The following is a 23,689-nucleotide window of genomic DNA, read 5'->3' as shown; positions in this document are numbered from 1 at the left end:
AGTTGGCTAAAGACATTATCTGGGGTCTGGGGAAAAAAAAATATGAGGACTATTATTTATTTTGTCTAAAAATGTCAGAAAGGGATTCAGCTGACAAGCATGTATGGAATGGTTGGTGCTGGAACTCTTCCTTGGTCCGTACGTCGAACAGCCTTGTGTCTTGAACAGTGTGGAAGTTTTCCTGAGTGCAGAACTCCCAAAGTGGACTTCGGGAGGGGCTTTTGTTTGCTTTCACACTGTGTTGAAGTAGGGTCTAGTAAGTAGTTTTTCAGATTACGTTATCTTGCTTTAACTAAACGAATGCTCACCAAAGAGACAAGTAGCTTAAAAAATGTCCCATGCAGAGAAGTTGCAGATTAAAAAAGACTGTTGACGAAAGCACATGTGAACAGTAACTTTGTAGAGGTGACTCTGCCTACTCCCAATATGAGCTGTGTCACAGGGGAAATACACCACAACTATTAAACATTAAGGTAATTTCTTTTTTTCATTCATTAAGAATGTTATTAAAATGTGAATTCACGAATCCACTATTTTTCCACTTTATTGAGATAGAACAGACAAAATGGTAAGATATTTAAAGTATTCAGTGTGATGATTTGCTGTATGTGTAAGTGTGAAAGGACTCCCTCTATCAAGGTAACTAATCCATCGCATCACATATTTACTTTTTAATTTCTTCTTTTTTTTTTTGGTGAGAACATTTGAAATTCTATTCTCTTAGAAAATTTCAATTATACACTCATACAGTGTTATCAGCTATGGTCACCATGTTATACATTTGATCCTCAGACCTTACTTATCTTTTTTTTTTTTTATCCTTACCGAGGACATTTTTGCATTTATCTTCAGATAGAGCGGGACAGAGAGAGAGAGAGAGAAACATCCATGTGAGAGAGACATATCGGCTGGTTGTCACCCACACTACCCCAGCTGGGGCCGGGGACAAACTACAACCGAGGTACCTGCCCTTAGTGGGAACTGAACCCAGGGCTCTCTGGTCCTCAGGCTGAGGCTCTAACCACTGAGCTACTGGCCAGGACAGACCTTATTTATCTTAAAATTGAAAGTTTGTAGCCCTGGATGGTTTGGTTCAGTGGTTAGAGCATCGGCCCTCAGACCAGTGAAACCAGGGTTCGATTCTGCAGTGCATTCCCAGCCTTGGTTGGGGTCGGGAAGGAGGCAACCCGTCAATGTTTGTCTCTGTCTCTCCCTCCCTCCCTCCTAATCTGTCTAAAGATAAATGGAAAAATATCTGCAGGTGAGGATAAAAAACAATAACTGAAAGTTTGTAACTTTTTACCAGTTTTTCTCCATTTCCTCCACCCCTCATTTCTTGGCAACCGGCAATGACTTTTCTACTTTGTTTCTATGAGTTCAACCTAACAAAAAACTCATACAGAAATGTTACCATATAGCATTTATCTTTCTCTCTCTCTGGCTTGTTTTACTTGACCCAATGCCTCCAGGTTGATCTATGTTGTCACAAATGACAGCATTCTCCCCTCCCTTCTTTTTAAAGGTTGAATAACATTCCATTGTGTGTATACATATGACTGCTCAAAATACATACACACAATGGAATATTCATTCCTTCATTAAATCCTTTATTGACAGATACTTAGGTTGTTTCCAGCTATTGTGAATAATGCTGCTATGAATATGTGAGTACACATATCTCTTCAAGACAACGAGTTCATTCCCTTTGAATGTATTCATTGGAGTGGGATTGTAACAGAGTGAAATGCTTGGCCCCTCTGATCCATCTTGTTCAAGCTTTCTCTGCTCCTCTGGCCTTCAAGTTCATAGCTTCTGCTTAGTCTTGTATATTGACATGATCATCATTAGAAGAATTCTGCTTTCAGCCTGAGTTTTACAAAAATAGCCCCTTACCAAAAGGTGCCTCCTCCAAGGAGATAAGGGAAGTATGTGCAATAAATAATGATTGTATCAGAGGTTTGCAGAAATTTGTGCAAACATTTCCTCTGACCCTGCGGGTGCCCAGGTGTCTGTGACTGTCAATCCCCTCTTGTTGTGCCCCCCGCCCCCCATTTCCCCTTCTCTTGACATAAAAGAAGCCTGAACTCTGTATTTTCTTAAGATGAATTTAAGGATTAGGTCTCCCTTCTTCTCGGTTGGCTCCTTCTTGATCAATAACCCTTTTCTAACTCCAAACTCTGATGTTTTGAGTTTTAGCCTTTCGAAGTGATTGACACATGGACTTTAGACCAATAATAGGATCATACAGTAGTTCTATTTTTTGTTTCTGGAGGAATTTCCATACTGTTTTCCATAGTGGCTGCACAAACTGACATTCCCACCAGCAAGGGTTCCCTTTTCTGCACATCCTCACAAGTATTTTATTTATTGCCTTTTGTTCATGGTGATCCTCACCCCAAGTTTATATTGTATATTGGATGTGTTGGGCCTGTCCAGGGTACCTTGTTCAGCCATGAAAGTTATTTTAATGTTCTATGACTGCCATACGAAGGTACCATAGTCTAGGTCGCTTAAACAACAGAAATGTTTTCCTCATAGTTCTGGAGGATGGAAGTTCAAGACTGAGGTGTCTGTAGGGTTAACTTCTCCTGAGGTCTTTCTCCTTGGCTTGGTAGATGGTATTTGCTCCCTCTGGCTTCACATGGTCCTTTCCTGGCTCAACTTTCCTTCTCTTATAAAAGCACCAGTCATATTAGATTAGGGCCCAACCTAAAGAGCTCATTTTAACTTAATCCCCTCTTTAAAAATCTTATCTCCATATATGCTTCATTCTGAATTACTGGGTTTGGGATTTTAACATATGAAGTTTTGGGGGGACACAATTCAGCCCATACCAACAGCCATTAAAGTTAAGAATTACAATAAACTTAACTTATAAACAGATTTTCAAATCACTGATCTCAGTTTTCAACGAAGGTTTTAAAAAGAAGCATGTTTTTCAAGTTATTGTTATTTTTCTAACCAATAAAAAGTATGGATTGTTTAAAAATATGCTGTAGTTTTCCAACTTGACTTCATCGTTTAGAAACTTTGGGTTGGGGTTTATATTTTATGATATAATAATTTACTACCACGACTTTGTCCATTTAACACACTCTATGAAGTGCAACATGCATTGCCTGCCATTCTGTTCTAGGCACTTGGGGCACATCAGAGACAAAATCAGATCCTGGTCCTAGTGGAGCTTGTAGTCTAGTGGGCAAGATTCTGACACCGAGTCAAGAACATCGTAATCAAGGCTGAAGGATTATCTCCAGCTGCCGGGAGTGTTGCCAGCTCTCAGCCCTCTTTGGGACCTGCCCGTAGCTGAAGAGAGCATCCTCACCCAAGGTCATGGACTCTTCCCAGTGCAGCCTGCATCTGAGGGCTACGGAGATAAAAAGGCCCAGATGCTCAGACTCGAGGCCAGCCCAGCTAGAGGGCTCCCTGCAGGGCTGGCTGAGGAGTTCATCCGGCCTGAATCACACGGTCCCACTTCTCCCTCTGCCTGGTCCTGCTTCTGTCACTACCCCCACAGCCTCAGAGTCTGCTTCCTGAGGAACCCAGTATGCAACGGTACTGCATTATAGCGTGGTATGTTCCCTTATGTAAATTACATGACCTTTACTTATAATGTTATATTATATTGTTTACCATTGGTCTCCCTCATTAGGATACAGTCTCTGTGAGAGCCAGTACTTCCTCTCTTCTCTGCTCTGCTCTAGCCACAGTTCCCAGAACAGTGACGGGAAGTTATTAGTCCCCCAAGAAATATTTTTAAATTAGTGAATCAATTTGCAAAGTGGGACTAAAAATAGCCTGACTCTACAGGATTGAACTGTGACAACCCATGTGCAGTCTTAATATAGAGCCTGGCGTATAAGAAGTGCTCAATAAAAGTTGGTAGTGATTATGATGTTCATTTCAAGGATGATTTATCACTTTCATTTTTTTAAGCCAGTCATTCATCTCTATTTGTTCATATGTTAATTCATCCAACATGCATGGCCAAGTCCTGCATTAGAAACTGGGACTACAAAGAAGTTAAAACCTATCACCTGCCCTTAAGGAGAATCCTGTTCATGGACGTGGTCACTGGTCACGTTTCAGTAGTTATTTAATATTTATCCACCTATAAACTAGCTTTTTTCTTTTTTTGGTATAGTCTTTCCCTTCTTAAGTACTCTAAGACATGAGCTTTGGTACCTGTCTTTTTTTTTTAATTACTTGGGCAATACTTATTTCTTTTTTTCTTTATTGGTTTTCGAGAGAGAGAGGAAGGGAAAGGGAGAGAAAGAGAGAAACATCAATGAGAGAGAACATCAATTGGCCGCCTCCTGCATGCCCTTCACTGGGGATCAGGTCCACAACCTGGGCATGTGTCCTGACCAGGAATCGAACCAGCGACCTCTTGGTGCATGGGTCAATGCTCAACCACTGAGCCATACCGGCTGTGCTTGGGCAATACTTTTTTTTTTTTTTTTAATCCTCATCCGAGGACATTTTTCCATTTTTTGTACAGACAGAGTGGGAGGGAGAGAGAGGAAGAGAGAGAGAGGGAAACATCGATGCGAAAGGGACACATCGAGTGGCTGCCACCCGCACGACCAACCAGGGCCGGGGACAAACTGCAACCGAGGTACATGCCCTTAGCGGGAACCGAACCCGGGTCTCTCCGGACCGCAGGCGGACGCTCTAACCGCTGAGCCAAACCGGCCAGGGCTGGGCAATACTTTTTAACTAAAACCTATCCATATGAATCATTGGGCAAAAGCTGCCTATAAATTAGAGAAAAATTATTGTCTTTTTTTCTGGTATGTGCCCCTAGCAGGAACCGAACCCAGGATTCTCTGTTCCACAGGACAACGCTCCAACCACTGAGCCAAACTGGCCAGGGCGATTGTCATGTTTTAACTGATATGATCCAGTACTCTTAATATAATGGCTTATTATGATTATTATTAATTTCAAAATCAGTTAGAAACATTTGAAAAGTATTTTATTTGCTAACATTGTGGATACAATCCTTTTTTTTGGCTAAAATATTTCAAAGATTCCACCAGAACTTTGCCATCTGTTCATGCCTGATGACTTAGTTCAGGTAATCTCTCCTACAGAAAGTCTTCCCAGGCAAATTAGCTACCTGCTCTCCCTGCCCCATCATGCCCAGAAATAGGTTTAGCCATTGTTGTACTTGTCACATCTTACTGAAATTTGGCTTTTGAATCTCCTCTTCTCTAGCCCAGAAACTTCTCCAGGGTCAGAGACCTTACTTTATATATTATTGTGTCTTTTATGCCTATCATGATGCCTGGAAATTAATCATAATGGCAATAATAGGTAACTCTTGCTATGTAGGCAGGCGCCGTTATAAGTGCTTTATGACTCCTCTTACTGATCCTCTGAAGTAGGTACTATGATCATCTCCACTTTATAGATGAGGAAAATGAAGCTCAGAGATCTTAAATAACTTGGCAAGATCACACAGCCAGTAATGATCGAGATGGAATCTGAACACAGAGCACGTGGTTGTATTGTCCACACGCTTCACCCCTGTGCCCTACCGGCGAGGGCATTTTGAATTGAACTATGCATATAAACTATTTTACATAAGGGAAGTGACAGGAAGCTTTAATCACAATGGCAGCTTAATCCTTTCTGAAGTTCAGAAACTTCCATAAATAGGTATCAGTTCTCAGAAACAGAGGTTTTTCACATTTTCTCGCTTAAAAGTAGAAGTTTCCATGGTATACTGAATTCCTGACTCCTGTATTGCTCTAATCTTCCGAGAAAGGGTAATTTATGATTTGCTCCATATCCTGGGACAAAGATCTATTTCCAGGAATACCAATACTGTGAACCAACTTTTAGTGAACAGTCACACGGAACTTGGCCAAAAATACAGCTTTTCAGAGGTGGAATGGGATTTTGAAACTAGACTGTCTCACTGTTCTGAACACTCCTGCTCAGACAGGACCTGGCTTGCTTTCCTTGGCCCACAATTTGTAGCTCGGTAGCTGGGACCCTGGACCGTACCCCCTCATGTTGTGTCTGTTCGTCTTTCTCTGTCTAGCTCTTCATTTCTTCTGTGGCTGGGGTCCCACATTTTAGCCCTGTGGTTGAGTATCTGGTACATTTTCTTGCTGGTCACTGCTTTCTACAACGTTTAGTAACTGCAACTTGTTATCTCTGCCCCTCTCAGTATTCCTATTGCCTATGAGCCCTGATGCATGAATATAGAGTCATAAATTGTCTTATGTCCGGCAGGGACCCAAAAGTTGCAACTACACCCACTGGCTGATACTTAACTACAACATCGGCAACATTCCTGCTACATGATTATGTGGATGCTCTTGAAGACATTTTTCATATCTTTTGATTATTCCACTAAAACATGCTATGTTGAGGCTACTCTTGCCCACATAACTTCTGTTCCTAATTTTGGTTCTACTAATTATACGAACATAATCCATCTTCTCAGTAACAAAGTTCACACTATTCGACAACAATGCTGTGTTCTCATGAGGGTTCTAGATATCCACCCCCGCACCGTTTTTCATATTAGACATTATTTTAATTTGCCTTATTCCGAGCACACAAGAAGGAGAAGAGAAAAATCCTTTGGGGTCAGACACACCCGGCTTGGAATGCTGCCTCCACCACTGGCTGGCTGTGTTTCAGTTCTGGTTTCTTCCTTTGTAAGATGTTGATAAGGACAAGTAGTTTAAAGGGGGGTTGTAAAGGTTGACATGAGGTAAACTACAACACCTGACACAGAGCAGACACACAAATAAATGGTACTTGCTATTACTTTTATCATCCTCCTGTTTTTGCAAGTGGGGTTTGGAGAGCCAGAGCTGATGCTGAGATGGGATTGATCGTCCCCAAGCACAAGCTGACCCTCACCCTTCGAGGGTGATGGTAAGGATGACACCAACACAAAACACCAGTGGCTTTCAGTTATTCTTTCCTTCATGCCTGGCTTTGTGCTAAGCATGTAACATGTATTCTGTCTTGAGCTCCTCTCTACCGTCCTGGGAGGTTAGCATTATTTCCATTTCATAGACGAGGACACAAGCATAGGAAAGAGCAGGGTTGGAACAAAGCTTTGTGTCTGACACCAGAGACCTCGCTGTCTCAGATATCAGACCCCTACTAACTCATCCTGTTATAATTTGGTTTGACAGCCAAATGCATGATGGACTTACATAGAGTTTACTATTAATGGAAGCCTCTCTCTCCCCCCTACCACCGCACATTGCTAAGCAAGATACCGTCTGTTTTATACTCAGCAGGAACTTATATTTGTTTGTTGCCCAAATGTAGGTACTGGGTGGCTTAAACAACAGAAAATTTTCCAGTCCAAGATCAAGGTCTCAACAGGTTTGGTTCTGAGGCCTCTTTCCTTGGCTTGCAGATGGCTTGGCCACCTTTTCATGTGGTCACCCCTCAGTCTGTGGGTTGTGTGTGTTCTAATCTTCTCATAAGGACACCAGCCAGACTGGATTAGGGCCCATCCTCATGCCTCATTGAAATGCCGTCACCTCTTTAAAGGCCCTATTTCTAGCCCTGGCTGGTTTGGCTCAGCGGTTAGAGCGTCAGCCTGCGGACCAGAGAGTCCTGGGTTCGGTCCCCACTAAGGGCATGTACCCAGCCCTGGCTGGGGCCGTGTGGGTGGCAACCACTTGATGTGTCTTTTCACTGTGTCTCTCTCACGTCAATGTTTCTCTCTCTGTTCCTCCCTTTCTCCCTCCAGCTCTATCTGAAGATAAATGCAAATAAATAAATAAATAAAAATAAATAAAGGCCCTATTTCTAAATACAGTCACATTTTGAGGTTCTGGGGGTTAGAGTTTCAACATATGAATTTTTGGGGTACACAATTCAGCTCATCTTAGCAGTGCTCATATTGATCGCATTGAGAGTCTATTTTTGTTGGGTTTAGCTTGTCCATTGAGAAGTTTGTAGATGCTGATTTTGTTCATGAGCCTTTTCACCATTTCTTCCCAGCGTGTGCCATCTGCGTACTTGATGTGCACTCTGTCTACATGTGTTTCCACTGATTAATAAAAGTGCTGATGAAAACAGAATTGATCACAGAGCTGGAGGGATGGAACCAGACAACTTCATTCAATTCGACCCCCTCCTGCTTCCTGCCTGATCCTTGTTTCTCTGGCCCCATTGCCTGGTTATCTGGGGTGTGGTCCATGCGGCCATTCTCTGCACTGTTGTTTTTTCTTTTTTTTTACTCTTAAAATAAGTTTATTTAAAATCCTCAAGGAAGGGAAGATAGTTTGACTATCCCCAGTTCCACACCATTTAGTAGATGAAATACAGGCATTGTGTTCAGGCTGATGCTAATGAGAGCTCCACTTAATTTGGTGGTTTCCATAATAGAAAAACATCAGATGAGGAGTCCAACGACTTGCATCCCAGACCTGGCTTTATAATTATCTGTGTCATGTAAGCTCTTGGATTCTCAAGTGTCTCACCTGGAAAAATGGGATAATACCTGCCCTACTTCAGGCTTTGCAGAGTTGGTGTCCGATTCCAGTGAAATGCCTGTGCGGATCCTGCGTAGAGGTAGCCGCTAGCTCTCCACGGCAGACTGTCGGCCGGCTTTGGAAGATTAACATCTGACAGCCTGTTCCCACGCCAGCTGGTCCCAGTGCCAGTCAGGAGGTACTTAAAGCATTCAGCTCCTCGAGGCTGACTACTCCCTCGCAGTGTCTTTGTTTCAGGACTCTTCGGAGGAGCAATGCAGGACAAACATATTCCTGAAAATTGAAAGTGAATTAAAATAAAGTTACCTAGGGAATTCAAAGCTACCTGGAATGCTAATCCATTGATAGGCTGCGTAGATTAAGTTTACTGTCTCGAACCCAACACAGTTAGGAAAGTAAGGCCACGTTAGGGCCATCCTGTGATGATTTTCTGAGCCAAACAGAAGAAATATTTTAGAATCTACCTCTCTGTTAGCTGGATAATCAATATACGGAGTCGATGCGTACATTCCTAAAACTTCCTGTAAATTGAATTTCTGAGTATTTAGTCTTATTTTACTACTGATTTCTATTATAATACATAATACATATTCTTAAAAAATTTTTTTCTTTATTGATATTACAGAGAGAGGGAGGCAGAGGGAGGGGGAGGGAGAGAGAGATAGAAACACTGATGAGAGAGAACATTGATTGGCCGCCTCCTACATGACTCCCACTGGGAATCGGGCCCACAACCTGGGCATGTGCCCTGACCAGGAATTGAACCGGGGACCTCTCAGTGCATGGGTCAATGCTCAACCACTAAGCCACATCGGCGGGATTATAATATACATTCTTTTTTTTTTAATCCTTACCGGAGGACATTTTTGCATTTATCTTCAGATAGAGTGGGAAGGAAAGAGGGAGGAAGAGAGAGAGAAACATTAATGTGAGAGAGACACATCGACTGGCTGCCACCTGCACAACCCCAACTAGGGCCGGGGATGAAGCGCAACCGAGGTATGTGCCCTTAGAGGGAACTGAACCCAGGACTCTCTGGTCCAAGGGCCGACGCTCTAACTGGTGAGCCAAACCAGCCAAGGTTATAATATATATTCTTATGGAAACTGTATGTACAGAATCTGAATGTAAATAAGGTAGCTGAGCCATTTATTTATTCACGATGGCATCTAGGCTTCCTACCCTGTGGTGCCATGGGTAGACTCTGGGAGATCTTAAAGGGAGTTAGGGTAGGAAAAAAGATGACGAGAAGACTTGCCTTGATTGAACATCTACAATCAGATGTATGTTCTGTTGAAACTCTCATTTAATCCTGACAACAATTCTGAGGTAACACATACACAACAGCTGAGAAGAAACTATATATAACAGTTGGAAATGTCAATATACTCAAAGTCAGCTTTCTCAATTGTAAACCATATCTGTTGATTCTATTTGCAGAATATAACATTGAGAAACATTTCTAATTAAGATTAAACGTGGAAAAGAAAAATCCCGCTCCATGTTCCAGCAGAGGACCGCTGTTCCACACCACGCAAACCACCTGGTGACTGACACTCCTTTCCGTGAGGGTGTCATTACCATCCTGGTTTTTTGAATGAAGAAACTGAAACTTAGAAAAGTTCAATATTTGGATTTGGCCCTGGCCGGTTTGGCTCAGCGGTTGGAGCATTGGCCTGTGGACCAGAGAGTCCCGGGTTCAGTTTTCCGCTAGGAGCATTTATCAAACAAAAAGAAAAGTTAAATATCTGTTCCATGTCACACAACTGGTGTGTATTGGAGCTGGGGTTCAACACCACATTCACCTTGCAAGTGTGGCTTTTGCACTGTGTCCTGGACAGGCTGGACCAGCAGACAGGATGCTCCTGCCTGCTCTCGGACACGAACATGCGACCCCGTCAGGTGGTTGACTTCCTGAGATTTCATGTTCTTCACCATGGTATGGGGTCATTCTAGCAGGGATCAGATAAACTTTTCCACTCGCTCTTTGGAAAATTATGAAGTGCAATTCCAAGGTAAAGTCGTATTTTCCCAAGAACTCTGAAATGAGATTATACCTTAAATTCCTTTCCTAGTTTAGAATGCTCGAGTCCAACAGTGCTGTCCATGAGACGTGGCTGCGATGATTACAGTAGCCACTCGTGGGGCTGTGGGGCAGTTGGCACGTGACTCCTGTGACTGAAGAACTGAGTTTTACATTTTATTGACATTGAACTAACTTCAGTTTAAATTATATTGCTACATACTGTTAATTGTTGCTCTAATGCACAGTGTGGAACACACAAATATGGATTCTGAACTAGTTCATTTTTATATATTTTGTGCGAGATGAATAATCCCTGATGTTGTAGCTGGTGCACTGAAATGGGTGTTCTGTACTCCCTCACGTCATCGAGTCATGTGTATGAGATTTGTCACTTTTGTTTCAAGCAAACTCAAAATGTGTGTGTGTGTGTGTATTTACTTTTTTTTTAATCCTCACCCGAGGATATTTTCCCATTTATTTCAGATAGAATCGGGGGAGGAAGAGAGAGAAACATCAATGTGAGAGCAACACATCAACTGGTTGCCTCCCACATGACCCTGACCAGGGCTGGGGATGAACCACAACTGATGTACGTGCCCTTGACCGGAATCGAACCCACAACTCTTTGGTCCATGGGCTGATGCTATAACCACTGAGCAAACTCAGGGCAAAACTCAGAATATTTTTAATTCTCCTGAATCCAGATGAACTTAGTAAATCAATGAACATTTATTGAATGAATGTACATGATGTACTTAGTGTATGTGGGTTCCCCTTCCCCTGTCTGGGCCTTTGAGTGGAGGAAATCATACACCACAGACGTACATTGAGGTTAAAGACATCCTGTACGTGAAGGTCTCTGGCACAGGGCGTGGTAAAGCCTAAGTAAATGTGAGCTCCCCTCCTTGATCCTCGAGAGAAACTGCTGCTCATAATGGAAAGAGCAGAGGATTGATGTGACTGGCCTGCGTGTGCAGATGTTCATCACAGCCGTGTCTCCTTGCCAGGCCAGTTCATTTCTCTGGCTCACAGTTCGTAAGTTTAGCCCATCCGTTGGGATCATCTTTAATTGTGCAATTTAGCTTGCATTTGTTTTGTGATTTAATAAAAATATAAAACCAGAGGGAACATTCTCTTCTCTCCACAATCCTATCTTCCCCCACCTAAAAATGACTTATTGTAAAATATATTTAATTGGGGGAAATCTTAATTTTGGTAAGTATGAAGTGACCATATGGTTTTTTTTTGGTTTGGTTTCGTGCTATAGTTACTGAAGGACACTTGTTTCTCCTCACCCCCTCCCACCCACTCCCACCCCCCTGCCTGTGTGGGAAGCTGTGAATCAGCACAATAAAAATCTCCAGAAAAAACTGATGTTAGGACAGTTCACAAATGTTCTTAGCTCTGTGACTCAGTAGGACAGTTTTTTCTTCAGCACTTAATCACTTGTTTTCCGGGAATTAAAGAGAGAGAGAGAGAGAGAGAGAGCGAGAACACTGTATTAACAGAAGTTCTAACAAACTTTAAAAGGACATCTTTGACCATCTATCAACACAGGCTGTCCTTATAAATTTGTGGAAATTCCTGATGTAGTGACCTAGAATGTGATGCTTTGATTGTATTCAGCTGAGGACAGAACTCTACATTGGCTTTATTTTCACTGATGAAATTTGGGGGAAGGGAACAATTTTTCTCAAAGCTCCAAAAGCCCCCAGGGGCGATTTTGCATTTGATCTTACCTCTCTGCTTTTCCTTTTCAACTCGAAAGTTCATCTTAAATTCAGGTTTTCCTTAGAAAGGCTCCACAGTAATTTTCTGAAGTCAGAGCAGAAAAACTATTCCCAACGGTAATTATTATGAGATCAACTTTAAAACATTATTAAAAAAATTAATATTTCCTGCCTATTTCTCTTCCACCCAGACAAAACAACGTTTATTTTAGTTCAGGCGTTATTAACACAACTGGGCATAGGAATACATTTGTCACTTTTAAACTCGTTTTTCAGTGAAGAGAAAAACAAAGCAATGATAGCAATAAGCCACCCTAGTGCTTTTCAAATAGAAGAGGATCTTCGGGAATGACCGGGACTAGACAAGGATACAGTTAGGAATCTACATGTTGCCATCCTGTGAGCTAGACAAGGATACAGTTAGGAATCTACATGTTGCCTTCCCGTGAGCTCATTTCCACACACAAACCTGTTAGAAGTTGTAACTAGTTGTATTATCTTGAGTAAATACTTCAGTCTTCCTGGGCTCTCTTTCCTCACCTGTGGAATTATGTCTTAAAACCCCCAAATCTTATGACTCAAAGGATTTTATTTTGCATAATATGGTAGACATATATATGCAGGCTTTTTGATAGATAAATAAAAGTGTTGGGGGTGGGTGGAGGAGGTTGGGGGCTTGTAGTAAGTCATGATCTCAGGATTGTGTTGTAATATCAGTAATGGGTTTCTTCCCACCATCTACACATCATCCTCCGTGCTTCTCCTTAGAGCCAAGGGCAGAGATTTCTCTTTCCTGCTTGTGATGAGACATTCTGTGAGCATGTTAACTTTGGTCTCCCTGGCTTTAGCCTGAACCGAGTGCTGTTGCCACAGAGTTTATATCCCACAACGGCCCCAAAGGCTTACACATGGCTACTCCTTGACCCAGTAAAAGGCAGTTATAAAAATCCACCCAGCAATTGGAAGCTATCAAAAGTCATTTCTCAATGAGTCATTTGCCACTGTTACCAAGAATGAGTTAGGGACAAGTGGAAAATGTTTGTTATTTTTAAGGCAACTAAATTTCAACAGAGGAGCAGCAAGTTGTCATTCAACATTTGTGAATTTTAGTTGGGTTATTCTGAAGCCAACAATCCTTGCTTCCTTTAGGAGTGCTTATGAATACCTAGCATTTAAACATCTTTCTATTTACCAGCTTCCCAAAAAATGCATGGAAAACCACCCTCTCTGCAAAGTGAAGCTGTTTTTAGATAATCCCTCAAGATCATGTTTGCTGCAGATATCTGTGACTTATGAACCCTTACGTATGGCCTTAAGTAAGTAGCAAAATCTCAGATTCTTTCTGTTGATCTTGAAGTCAGGGTAAAGGGCATTTGTTTATAATACACTTAAATCAACAAAGTATATCTCTAAACTGTATAATTATGAAATACCTCTCCTAGGCGTTGTGGTATGTGAATAATAAAGTTCTGATTTCAGCATGTTAAATCATTCTTAATTAGCAATTTAATTTAAACACTTTTATTAGATAATTGCTCACAGTTTCGTGTCTTTATCTATGGAGAGGTAATTGACCTGCTTCCTGTTGGAAATGAACCTTACGTGTACGCTTTCCATAATTGTGAGATACAGGGTCTGTTACAGGCATATAATAAGTATTCTAAAGAAGGTACAAAAACAAACCAACAAAAAACACACAAATAAAACAACCCAACAAACTCTACTGTTCCCATAGGAATAAGATCTTTCCCAGCTTAATGTCCTAGAAATCTTGGGCTATTTTCTTTAAAAGGTGTTGGATTGAAGATTCTGAGGGGGACCCTGCCTGTCAGCCATGTGCTGTAACAGTTGTTTGGAACCTAGGGTTTCCTGGTGAATGGATCAGCGATAACTCCATCTATTCAAAACGGCAGGTTTTTGCGTGTGTGTGTTTGTATGCTTGGGAAGAGTTCTCAAGCATTTAGATAATGAGTCCAACAGTTGAAATTAGTATGGACAGCCTTGTCATATGTATAGTTGTATGGAAGCCAAGGTCTCCGGGGGATGGTGAAGCAGCCCGAATACCGCCAGGTCGGCGGAGCACAGGCTGTGCTTCCTCCATGGTGACTGGTTATTCAGAAAGAACACGACTGCTGTATCCACCGAAAGATGAGCGGTGGCGAGGGAATGACCAGGTCAACAAACGAGGGATTCAGATCCAGGTCCTGAGATTGAAAGGTTAAGAGGCAGGACGTAAATAGCAACTTTATTTAGTGACCACTCACAGGTCTGTTAGAGAAAACCATTCTGTGACTACCTAAGGTCACAGTTTTTACCGAGTAAAGGCTGTGCACTGAGGGACAGTACGTTTTGCTGATTAGCATTTCTCTTTACTTTGAATAAGCAGATCATGTGTGCGAACAGTTTATATACCATAAGTCATCACTGGCAAATGAAATTGTGATTTTTCATGAGTATTTCATTAGTTTTTCCTCCTAGAACCCTACACCTTCCTCAGTCAATAGTTCACATGCTGTCTCAGTTTCTGTGTGGGGAAGGCCCCAAGGCTTCTTAAATATTTAGAGACTTTCTCAGACATCTAGCTGAAATCTGTATTACTTTAGTAGGAATCCTTATTTTCTCTCTTAAGAACGATAACATTTCTTTATCTTTTTTTTTTTTTGTGGGGGAGGCCTTTTTTTTTTTAATACCTTTTGAAATAATACTTTTGTCTCTAAATATTCAAGCAGATACCACTCATTTAGATTTTTCCCACCTTTGAAAACTGGGAGTCAGCTGCTGCGGCTATTAACTTGGAGCTGGCTATCTCTACATCTCTTCTTAGTCTTCATGGATACACAGCATTACTTAAACACACTGACATCCAGCCTTTGTGAACGAAACAGGGAACAATTCATGAACCTGCTAATCACTCTTTTCTTTGGCCATAACGCCCACCTGTGTATCCAATGCCACCGCCACAGATCACAACAGTGCCTGTTTCACACAGTAAACTTCTAGCTAATAAAAAACAAAAATCAAAACAAAAACAAACAAACCAAAAAAACCAACCACACCTTCCCTGGCCAGTTTGGCTCAGCAGTTAGAGCATCATTGTATAGACCGAAGGGTGGAGGGTTTGACTCCCTGTTAAGGGCACTGGTGTTTCTCTCTCCCTCCCTCCTTCCCTCCCTCCCATTCTGTCTGAAAATCAATGGAGAAATATCCTCAGGCGAGGATTAACAAACAAAAACAAACAAACAAAACCCCAAACCTAAACTGATTTATAAAAATCAGCCACGCTGCAGAATTTCAACAATCTATCCTTTGTGAACAGCTAGGTGTAAAAGCTGATGATGTCAATCTCAGAGTGTCATTGGCGGCCAAGGCCTTTCGGGGCATCTGTTCTTCCTGAGTGGTCTGCTATTACAGGTGATGAGTCAGGTAAAGATGTGGCAGGTTAAACTCACCAAACACGAGTTACTCCTCTCCTTTGCCTAGTCTCCCTGGCAGTGAGGTTGGAGCCATAGGAATAGTTTTGACTGAAGAAATGTGAGCGGAAGTGCCATCCATGGGTATCGCATCTGTGCTAAGACATCTACGAGGGGTTTGCCACGTCCATTCCTCTCCCCGCCCAAGAGTTCCAGATGGCATAGCTATAAAATAGAGGAGATTGATATAAGACAGAAGTAATTTTTTACTGGGTTAAGCCACTGAGACTTAGTGTTTGCTAGCATTACTTACCCTGTCTAATATAGTAGGTAATACTGCTAATGTTAGAAAGTTTTTGGAGAAGCTAGGATCATTATTGTAGACCAAGAAATCACAAATGTGACTTTGAATGAGAATCAATTGGGGGAGCTTTAAAAACAAAATAACATTTCTGGGATGCATGTAACATTTATTAAGTAAAAATTGAGGGAAGGGCATGTGAATCAATATTTTTATCAAGCTCCCCAAATGATTCTAGCTCATTCCCTTCAAGTCTGAACTCTTACTCCTCAACATCAAAGTCTCTTTGATTATTTTCTGGGGTAATGAGATGGAAGAATAAAAATGATTAAAAAGAATCAGAACTCTTAGAGGTAAGACAGAGATCAGCAAACTATAGACCTCAAGGGCCAAATCAGGCCTTCCGTGTTTCTGTAAATAAAGCTTTATTGGACTACAGTCACCTTGAATACTTTACATATTGTCTGTGGCTGCTTTTACTACAAAGGAAGAGTTGAGTACATGCAACAGTGACCTTATGGTCTGCAAAGCCTAACCTGTTTACTCTCTGGCCCTCACAGAAACAGTTTGTGAATTGCTGCTCTACATGATGGTCTCTGTGCTTGAAAAAGGCATGAGCTCTTGATTTGGTCCTGCCCGTAATTGGAGGAACTCAATTCTCAGCACTCTTGATAAGTACAAGAAGGGCCAGTCATGGAAAGTTACTTAACTCTTGGATCAGCTGCACATTATGTATCTCCATGCTCCATGGAACAGTTGAAAGTCATACAATTCCCTTAGGGTCTTATGATCTGTTGAACCACCAGAAACACAACCACAGGAAGACAGATGTTTCAGTAGAATCTCTGAAGATCTGGATGATATTTATAGGGTCAAAAATGACAACTTTCAGATATAACCTAGATTCTTGTAGCTCCTTAAAATTTTTTTTCTCTATTTATTTTTAGAGAGAGAGGAAGGGAGAGAGAGATAGAGAGAGAGAGAGATAGAAATATTGATGAGAGAGAACATTAATTGACCACTCCTGCATGCCCTGCACTGAGGGTTTGGCCCACAACCTGAGCATGTGCCCTGACCGGGAACTGAACCAACGACCTCTTGGTGCATGGGTCGATGCTCAACCACTGAGCCACACCGGCTGGGCTTGTAGCTCTTTTTAATTTTTTTTTTTTTTTCACTACAAACAAAAATATGAAACAGGATTAACATTGATTGATAATCCAGTCACACTCCAGTGCACATTTTTCTTTAAAGTCCATCTTTCATTCATGCTCAATTTACATAAGTACTTGGTACAGTCCTACATTTAAAAATAATTTCTCTATAAATTTGTGTATAAATTTAAATAGGCATATTTAAATGTACACACATATAAAAATATAAATGTTAAAGCTGTCAGGTCCAGGAAATTTAAATTTAAAGTGCAGTTCTGGTGGTTGGCTATTTTAAACGGCTTCAGCTTCAGAATTGAGCTGAAGATCTTTTTAGCACCTTCATCGTGGCTTTTCCTTCCATCTTCCCAATAAAATGCTACCGATCAGGGACCTGGTGAATCATGACAGAGAAACTGAAATTTGCTTTGTAGTGAATAAGGAGAAATTTTGTCTCCTGGCTAAATGATCTCTGTTATTGGTCAGTGAAGAAAAGAGGAATTAACCGTAAGTTTGAATGACAAAGAGCAGGTTTTTGAGGCCCTCAGATGAAATTCTGATCAGCTCCGCTGCAGAGCAAATGCTAAGGTCAGACTAGACTACAGCTGAAAAACTGGGGGCGCGTTGATGCACGTGATTGGTTTACACTTGGACAGAAAAAGTTAGGTTTAAACTCTGTTCTCTCACTACTTATTTATATAACGTGGAGCTAGAGAAGAAATAAAATCAAAGCAAAAATACAATTTCATTATAACGCCTAATGGGAATAATTGGTAACATGTGTACTCAATTTTGTTTATTCTCTCTTCTATTCACTTGTCTCTGGTTGATTGAGAGTGGCAGTTCCAATTAAACAGACCCTAGCAGCCTGTAATCTCTAATTGTGGGCAGGTTAGAAGGCTTCTTTGTCTTTGGAAAGGTCTCTTAACTCTCCAGGGCATGTCTGTTTTGGATTGAAGTCATAACTTGGTATCAGATGATTTAAATTCAAAAAAGTCCTTTAATATTCAGGTTCAAATAAATGAATTTACACCCCACGTCATATGTCTAGCAGGTGACTGAGACCATGTACTCTTTACTCCACTTAGCAGAGAATTATAATGCGTACGGGATTTAAATTAGGCCGTAACCAGTCTTGCTAGGGGCAAAAAGTAACGTGGTTAATGTAGCGGGCTAGAATAAAAAGTATGCTGATTTGGGTCATTGCAATGACTTCTGATTGAATTCAGGTAATTTCTTCTAAAAAGAGTTCATGCTTCTCTTCCTATAACTACCTAAAACTCCAACACTTTATGCCCAAACTCTCACTGATTTGGGTAGTTAGCATCACCAAATTGCTGGGCTTAAACACTACGTCTCCCCAAATGCTTTGGCTAATGTGTCTATGTCATGATTATGAAGGTCTATTATGGATGAGGGCACATGTTATTTTCTGTAACAACTGCGGTGGCATCCCCTGAGTGGTTTATAAGCCTTGTGCAGGCCAGAGGGATCACTAAAAGGTGGAATAAGATGGCCGAAGCTTTATTAACACAATCCTCATGAATAGAAATGGGATTCACCTGGGCGAGAACTGTAGCCCTCTTGGGCAAGTGTGTGTACACAGAGGAGCACTTTTCAAACAAGATGCCATGCCCTTCCCTTAACCTCGGAACCAAATTAAAATTTATGAAAGTCATCATTTCACCTGGAAAGCATTTATGGATAAAGATGGACCTTGATAATTGGAAAAATTAGCATAGCCAATTTCAGGGGGCATATCTGAATTTCTTTCCACCCTTTTCAGCCTCTTTCCTTTTGACTCACTATGAGGGCAGCGTTCAGGGAGGTGAGTCACACTGGTCTGCTTCTAAACCATTCACCAGCCTCTGTGCAATTGTTCCATTTTTGATTCAACTTCCTACTCTGCCTCCTTTGCTTTTCTCAGATTCATTTGCTATACACATAGGCAGAATATGAGTGACACATTTCCTCAAGAGGTCAGGAGAATTAGAAATAAGAATCATATGATAGTTTTCTACTTTTATTCTTGCTCTTATTATTATTATTATTTTTTTTTCAGGTCTACAGATAAAAGGAAATGCATAAGGTCAATCCATCAGTTGGGTTTTAGGTTCTGTTGTGAATAATAGAGACCCCAAAACATCACTGGCTTGGACAGGATATATGTTTGTTTTTCTCTGATATAAAATTGTAGAGGCTGAAATGATAACTTCTCAGTCCTCTGGGACATGGGTTGCTTCCAACTATGCATCTCACCAAGGTCGGTGAACTGGTTATATGACTCTCATCCACATGGATGGAGCACTGACCCTTACATTTGAGTACCATGCAATAGGGCAGAGAAATAGGGAAGGGTATGTTCCCTACCTTTAAAGACCCATCTCAGACATTATGCATCATGTTTGCTACGTCCCATTGATCAGAACTTAATCACATAGCTATACCTAGTTGTAACAAAAGCTGAGAAATATCTTTAGTTTGGGAAGCCATGGACACAGATAAAATTTTGGATTTATTATTAATAATAAAGCGGAAGTAAAAAAACAAATTTAGAGACATCCAATAATCTCTACCATGTTCTGTCCAGGTGGAAACAAAAACAGTTATGTGTATCTCTTTCTCACACTTAGAACACACTCACCCCTTCCTCTCCCATCCAGTTATTGCAATAAGCTCAAGTTTCAGGCTCTCTGGGTGATGTTGGATCCATCTCTTTTATGTGGTCCGAATGGAGTTCCTTTTATATATTTATTTTAATTTTTAAAATTTTTTGTTCATCCTCACCTAGGAATAGTTTTCCACTGACTTTTAGATAGAATAGAAGGGAAGAAAGGAAGAGAGAGAGAAACATCGATGTGTGTGAGAAACATCAATGTGAGAGAGACACATTGATTGGTTGCCTCCCACAGGGTCCCACATGTCGTCCCCGACTGGGTTCAGGGATTGAACCTGCAACCCAGGCACGTGCCCTTGACCGGGAATCGAACCTTCAACGTTCTAACTACTGAGCAACCGGCTAGTTGCTTACAGAGTCAAAATTTTCTGGTCCCATCTCACTCAATAGGCTTCAGTGCAGTAGTAGCATAATAACTGCAGCAAAAACTCCTGTTTGGAAAAGGAAAGAATGATAAGACTCTCAGCCACCAGGCTGTAGCACCACATCAAGCCCTGCCAGAGCGGAAGAGGGAAGGACAGTGGAGGAGTGAATCTCATGCTTAGGCATCTGGCAGCTCTTGGTTCTGACTCTCTGGGAGGAGCTCTTGTCTGCGTTACCCTCCCCCTGACCACACCGGAAGCAGACCTTGGACAGTTAGCCCTCCTCCTCGGCCTCCTTCCTGCTGGTGGACGACTTGGGTTTCCGGGGTTGCTTTGTCAGACCAGGCTTGTGGTATTTTTGGCAATGCAATTCCCTCTCAAAATTAGTAAGTGTCTGATCTCTTTGTTAGTACCCCTTTGAGTAAGCAGAGTCAAAGGACTCGTTTGCACATTTACACGTGGTTTTCCAAAACTAAAGACCCCGTCTTTGACTTACTGACCACTGCGTGGTGCTTACCACTCTCTGCCCGTGTCCCTTGGCCAGCACTGCCGTGACAAAGGACCGCAGATGGGTGGCGCCAACAACAGAAATGTATTTCCTCACAATTCTGGAGACTACAAGTTCAAGGTCAAGGTGTCGGCAGGGTCAATGTCTTCTGAGGACTCTCTTGTAGATGGCCATCTTCTCTCTGTGTCTTCTCCCTGTGTCTTCACGAGGCCTTCTCTCCATGTGTCTGTATCCTAGCCTCCTCTTTAAAAATATATTTTTTTCTTTATTGATTTTAAAAAGAGAAGGAGAAAGAGGGAGACAGAAACATCAATGAGAGAGAATGTTGATTGATTGCCTCCTGCGTGCCCTGCACTGAGGATTTGTTCCACAACCTGGGTAGGTGCCCAGACCGGGATTTGAACTGGTGACCTCTTGGTGCCTGGGTCGACGCTGAACCGCTGAGCCATACTGGCCAGACTAGCCTCCTCTTCTTAAAGAGACACCTGTCATGTTGGATTAAGACCTAATGACTTTATTTTAACTTAATTTACTCTTCAAAGACTTTGTCTCCAAATTCAGTCACATGCTGAGGTACCGGGGATTGAACTTCAACATAGAAATTTTAGGGAACACAATTCAGCCGATAATTCCACCTGAACTGGTCATGTAGACAAGGGGCTTGGCTGGGAAGGCAACTCCTTCAGCACGTTGCTGCTGGGCTGGGTCCCGCCGTCTGGCAGAAAACTCACGTGATGGAGGCTGAGAGCAGGATTTAACTCCTGCTAAGTCTACAATTACTTTTAAAATGGGTTCACATTGGTTACAGAAGTACTTAGGTCTTCATTCTCAAAACCCTCCAAATGTCCTAGGTTTTTCCCGTAACTTTGATTGCAAACTATCGGCAGCATGGGACTCATTCCTTTTCTGCAACTGGTTAGTTCTAGCTGGAGCTGATCTTTCATGATTCGTTACTAAGAGGAACAACGTTTTGAATTTTCAGCCATGTGGCCTAGGGCTGGGTAGCACAAGAGCCAGTTTTCTCAAATATTGAGCCATATTGTAATGTGGGCACCAGCTCGCTGGCCTCGGGTGTCTGTGTGTATGATCGCTCCGTGGTGTCACACTTTCAAGCCAGCCTGAACAGTGGCTTCAACGACACAGGCGCTTTCTTTCCTTCTCTCACAAAGTCAAGAGGCAGGCAGTTCGGAGCTGGTACGGCAGGTCCATGCCACAGGGATCGGGGCCCAGGCTGCATCCCGATTTCCATCCCCCGTCTCTTGGGTGTCGTTTTTACCGACATGGTCTTAACTGCTGCTCCAGCCATCACACCCGTATTCCAAGAATGAATAAAAAGGAAGAGGGAGCAGAACGTCTTCCTCTAAAGACACAGCTCAGAAGTTACACCTACAAGTCCTGCTTCTATTCCATTGACCAGAACTTTGTCGCATGGCTCCTGCCTCCCGGGAGGAAGTCTGGGAAATAGGACCCTGTTGGGGGGGGGGCGGGGGGCGGGGTTTGCTAAATTTTTGAAATTCTTATTATAGGATAAGAAGGGAGAATAGATTTTGGAGGATACTGGAGTCTCTCCAATAGCTGGAAAATGTTGCTTTCTCTTATTTCTACTGCCTGAAACTTTTGCATACTTTTCTCAACTACAGGACAGTAGCGACTGATGTTCACCATGAAGCCACAAAGGAACAGTAAGAATAAATTGGTTCTGAACTCTAAAAATCAGATTGCAGCCCAGTGGTTGAACATGGACCCATGCACCAAGAGGTCACCAGTTCAATTCCTGGTCAGGGCACATGCCCAGGTTGTGGGCCAGATCCCCAGTGGGGGGCATGCAGGAGGTGGCCAATTCATGTTCTCTCTCATCAATGTTTCTATCTCTCTCTCCCTCTCACTTTCTCTCTCTCTAAAATCAATCAATCAATCAATCAATCAATCAAGCCCTGGCCAGTTTGGGTCAGCGGTTAGAGCATTGGCCGGCAGATCAAAGAGTCCTGGGTTCGATTCTGGCCAAGGGCATGTACCTTGCTTGTGGTTAGTCCCCGGCCCCCGTTGGGATCATGCAGGTGGCAGCCAATCGATGTGTCTCTCTTTTTCTTTTTTTTTTTTTTAATCCTCACCCGAGGACATTTTTACATTTTTTGTACAGACAGAGTGGGAGGGAGAGAGAGGAAGAGAGAGAGAGGGAAACATGGATGTGAAGGGACACATCGAGTGGCTGCCACCCGCACGACCAACCAGGGCCGGGGACAAACTGCAACCGAGGTACATGCCCTTAGCGGGAACCGAACCCGGGTCTCTCCGGACCGCAGGCGGACGCTCTAACCGCTGAGCCAAACCGGCCAGGGCTCGATGTGTCTCTCTTGCATTGATTTTTTTTTTCTCTCTCTCTCCCTCTCATTCTGTCTGAGGATAAATGTAAAAATAAATGTAAAAATATCCTCAGGTGAGGATTAAACAAATAAAATAAAATAAAAATGAGATTGGATTCAGCGTTATATTAGTGCGTATTTTGTGGTGTTTTAATCCCAGCAAAACTGATATTTAATATATGGTAATAACGAACAATAATAACTGTTAGCTCTGAAGAGCTTGTAAGATAGTAGGTACTATGCTAAGCCCGTCACGTACCTCTCCTCAGTTAGTCTTCACAAGGACTGTGACAGTGGTCTCACCAGCACTGTTTTACACATGAAGACACTGAAGTTTGGAGGGATTAAGTAACTTGCTCAGTCACATGGCTTCTAAGCTACTTGTAACAGCAGCTCCAAAGCCCGATGCATCTACCAACTGAGTATGTTAAGGCAGCGGGTCTCCAGCAGAGGCAGTTTGCTCCCCAGCGTGCCTTTGGCTATGTCTAGGGACATTTTTGGTTACGACAACTGGGAGATGGCGCACTCATCTAGTGGGTGGAGGCCAGGGAGACTGCGGAGCAGCTCACCAAGCACAGGATGAACTCCCAACGAGAGAAGCGTTTGCCCTCGGTATCATTGCTGTCATGCCTGAGAAACCCTGAATGAAGCCTCGCTGCCTGACATACGTGGGGTATG

Source organism: Molossus molossus, unplaced genomic scaffold (genome assembly GCF_014108415.1).
Source record: "Molossus molossus isolate mMolMol1 unplaced genomic scaffold, mMolMol1.p scaffold_m16_p_10, whole genome shotgun sequence".
NCBI classification, from domain to species: Eukaryota; Metazoa; Chordata; class Mammalia; order Chiroptera; family Molossidae; genus Molossus; species Molossus molossus.
Note: the sequence above shows the minus strand (reverse complement) of the source record.